Source organism: Colobus angolensis, unplaced genomic scaffold, assembly GCF_000951035.1.
Source record: "Colobus angolensis palliatus isolate OR3802 unplaced genomic scaffold, Cang.pa_1.0 Scaffold55, whole genome shotgun sequence".
NCBI lineage: Eukaryota > Metazoa > Chordata > Mammalia > Primates > Cercopithecidae > Colobus > Colobus angolensis.
The window spans coordinates 1,334,970-1,339,152 of NW_012119043.1; the positions used below are offsets into that span (position 1 = coordinate 1,334,970).

Here is a 4,183-nt window from a genome sequence, read left to right on the forward strand (position 1 = left end):
TTTTTAGAAGAGATGGGGTTTCACCATGTTGACCAGGCTGGTCTTGAACTCCTGATCTCAAATGATCCATCCACCTCGGCCTCCCAAAGTGCTGGGATTACAGACGTGACCACCTCGCCTGGCCTCCTCAAGGCCTGTTCTGAGTATATCCTCCCCGAAACCATTTCGTTTGGGGAACAGGAGGGAGACAGCAGTAGAAGGAAGGGGAGAAGCTCAGGGTTGGTGTGGCCGCTGCCTGGCAGGATTCTGAAGGACAGAGGGTGGAAAAGGGAGATGTGACTGCTTGGCCCGGTGGGGACAGTGCCTGGCTCTGTTTCTGAGCGGCCCATGAGAACAAGCCCCGCTGCTGAGCAAACGGTTCCTGGAGGGAGTGGGGGCTGGGCCCAAATGAGATTCAAATCCAGGTTCACCATCCCATGCTGTGTGACTTTGGGTAAATGAGTGAGCCTCTCTGGGCAAGTACATGAGACATATATACGCATTTTCCAAACGATGAAACAGGCCCGGAGAAAGGAAGGGGCTTGCCTGGTTGGAAGGAAGTGGAGCTGGGCTTCCAATCAGGCGGCCTGAACCCCTCCAGCCTCCACTGGCTTTACTCTGCGCTCTGTCCTCCATGGGGAGATGATTTCCTTTGAAATTGGGTCCAGCGTGGCTGGGATCTATAGGGCAGTCATAGTTCTCAGGGGGCCTCCCTCGTCAGCTCGCTGAGCCCAGACCCCAGGATCCCCATGGTGCATTCTCTGGGCGAATGAGGCCTCCCGATTCCAACGCTGATGTGTTTGTCCCAGCAACTGACTTGGAGATAGGGCAGGAGGCAGCTCTGTCCTCCTGGGCCCTGGTGGAGGACAGGCTGGCGGGCCTAGCCCGGCCTGGGGTGACACCAAGGGCTCCTGGGCATGTATCCGTTTCTTCCTCGGCCCCCCTCCCCCTGCTTCTCTTCCTGGGAGCCAGGAGGGAAGGGGGAGGAGATGTCTGTCCTCAGATGCCGGCACTATTTTTGGAGCCTGCGTTGATCCCAATTCCGGGGCACGTGGGCTGTGACAGGCGCTAGGAGCAGACCCCGCTGGAATAAGGAATAAGGTCAGCCACAGATGCCGGGATATGCCCCCACCACCCTGACCCTGGCCCTTCTAGAACTGGGCACAGACTCTTGCCCTCCCTGAGCACAGGTTCATGGGCTTGGGGGCCCCTCCCAGGTACTTTCACCCAGCTCTGCACCCCGGCCTGGCAGGACCTCCGCCCACACAGAAGCAAGTAGCCCCGGCTGGGGCTAACCTGAAGTGGCTCCCAGGACAGTGAGGGGCCCTTCCCTTTGGAGGGCACAGGCTTATGGAATCCAGCTTAACCTCCTGTGCCGGTGACCAAATCCTGTCTGAGACACTCGGAGAGGCTGTGGAGGAAATAATCCCGGCCATCCCTTCTCCAGCACCCACAGCAGTTTGCTCAGTTCTCAGGACGTCTCTGTGCAACAGGGCACTGAGAGGTTAAGTAACCCACCCAGAGTCACACAGCTTGTAAGTGGTAGAGCTGGGATTTGCACCGAGGCAGGGCTTGAGTCTGAGCTGTCAGTCAGGGTGAGACCGTCTAACGGCTCATAGGAAGGACATTGCTGAATATTTACGTTAACATATACATAAAAAAACACATAGTAGATATATTCATATATGAAATAAGCTCCTTATTTAAACCATCCATATATTTATTTATTAATTTTTATTTTGAGATGGAGCCTGGCTCTGTTGCCCAGGCTGGAGTTCAGTGGCTCTATTTCGACTTACTGTAACCTCCACCTCCTGAATTCAAAAGATTCTCCTGCCTCAGCCTCCTGAGTAGCTGTGATTAGAAGCATGTGCCATCATGCCCAGTTAATTTTTTTTTTTTTTGCTATTTTTTAATGGAGACAGGGTTTCATCATGTTAGCCAGGCTGGTCTCAAACTCCTGACCTCAAATGATCTGCCTGCCTTGGCCTCCCAAAGTGTTGGGATTACAGGCGTGAGCCACCGTGCCTGGCATACCCATATATTTATATATGGCATATATTATGTATCCATATATAAAATAATATATTTACATGTGTACATTTATCTATACATTATATATTTATAGATATGTATAGATATGATCTATATTTATATACTATCTATATTTATAAAATTATAATAAATTGTATAGAACACTCTATATTTACATTGTGTGTAGAAAGATATGCACACTAAATGATTGTGTATATTTATATTAACACATATTCACATATCTTTATATATACATTTAAATAATATATGTATTCATGTGGCCAGGCGCGGTGGCTCATACCTGTAATCCCAGCGCTTTGGGAGGCCGAGGTGGGTGTATCACCTGAAGTCAGGAGTTCCAGACCAGCCTGACCAACATGGTGAAACCCCATCTCTACTAGAAGTACAAAAATTAGCTGGGTTTGATGGCATGTGCCTGTAATCCCAGCTACTTGGGAGGCTGAGGCAGGATAATCACTTGAACCTGGGAGGCAGAGGTTGCAGTGAGCCGAGATCACGCCATTGCACTCCAGCCTGGGCGACAAAAGCAAAACTCCATCTCAATAAATAAATAAATAGTATATGTATACATGTGGATTCATATGTGTGTATGTGTATATATAAACATACACACGTGAAGAGAGAAAGACACCTTTTTTAAATAAACAGTTTTATTAAGATACAATTCACATGTCATACAACTCATCCATTTGCAGCACACAATTCAGTGGCTTTCAGTAGATTCGTAGTATTGTGCAAACTTCACCACAATCAGCTTTAGAATAGTCTCATTACCTCAAAAAGAAGCTCTGTCTGCCTTAACCATCAACCCTCAACACCCCCACCATCTCTTTCCTCACCACTCCTGGCCTCTGGCAGCCATTAATCTATTTTCTGTCTCTCTCTATTTGCCCATTCTGGACATTTCATATAAATGGATTCATGCAATATGTGGTCTTTTGTGATTGGCTACTTGCACTCAGCATAAAATGTTTTCAAAGTTCACCCATGTTGTAGCATGAATCAGTACCTTATTCCTTTTTAAAGCTGTATAATATTCCATTTTATGGCTAGACCACCATTGATTTATTCACTCATTCATTGATGGACATTTGGGTTATTTCCACTTTGCCTATTATGAATAATGTTGCTATAAATACTTGTATTTCTTTTGTGTGTGGACTTATGTTTTCATTTCTCTTGGGTACATACCTATGAGTGGAATTGCTGGATCATATGGTAACTCTGTGTTTAATTGTCTGAAGAACTGCCAAACTATTTTCCAAAGGGGTTGTACCATATTACACACACACGGGAGGGTTTGGAGGCTTCAGTTTCTCCACATCCTCACCAGCACTGGCTATTATTATGTCTTTTAAAAGTTATTATAGTCATCCTAGTGGATGTGAAGTGGTATTTCATTGTGGTTTTGATTTGCGTTTCCTTAGTGACTAATGATGTTGAACACAGTTTCATTTGCTTTTTTGTGTTGGTATATTTTCCTTGGGAAAAGTCTGTTCAGATCTTCTGCCATTTTAAAATGGAGTCATCTCTTTATTGTTGAATTCTAACACTTGTTTATATATTCTAGATGCAAGTCCCCCATCTTCTACACACACAAGCACACATATGTATGTGTGTATAATTTGCAAAAATTTTCTCCCGTTCTCAGGGCTACCATTTCACTTTCTTGCTTGTATCCTTTGAAACACAAAAATCTTAAAATTTGATGATATCCAGTTTATTTTTTCTTTTATTGTTTGTGCTTTTGGTGCCATAAGTAAGAAACCATTGCTTAATCCGAGTTCATAAAGATTTATTCCTATGTTTTCTTCTAAGAGTTTCGTAGTTTTTTAAAAATCCTTTAAAAAATTGTTATTATTATTATTATTATTTTATTTATTTATTTTTTTGAGACGGAGTCTCGCTCTGTCTCCCAGGCTGGAGTGCAGTGGCCGGATCTCAGCTCACAGCAAGCTCCGCCTCCTGGGTTTACGCCATTCTCCTGCCTCACCCGCCTGAGTAGCTGGGACTACAGGCGCCCGCCACCTCGCCCGGCTAGTTTTTTGTTATTTTTTTAGTAGAGATGGGGTTTCACCGTGTTAGCCAGGATGGTCTCGATCTCCTGACCTCGTGATCCGCCCGTCTCGGCCTCCCAAAGTGCTGGGAT

General features: G+C 45.5%; 1 protein-coding gene across 1 annotated transcript in view; it reads left to right on the forward strand.

Moving 5' to 3' along the window:
- SEC14L5 (SEC14-like 5 (S. cerevisiae)) overlaps nucleotides 1–4,183 on the forward strand; it is a 75,285-nt gene that overhangs the window by 37,346 nt on the left and 33,756 nt on the right. The gene's annotated exons all lie outside the window — the stretch shown is intronic.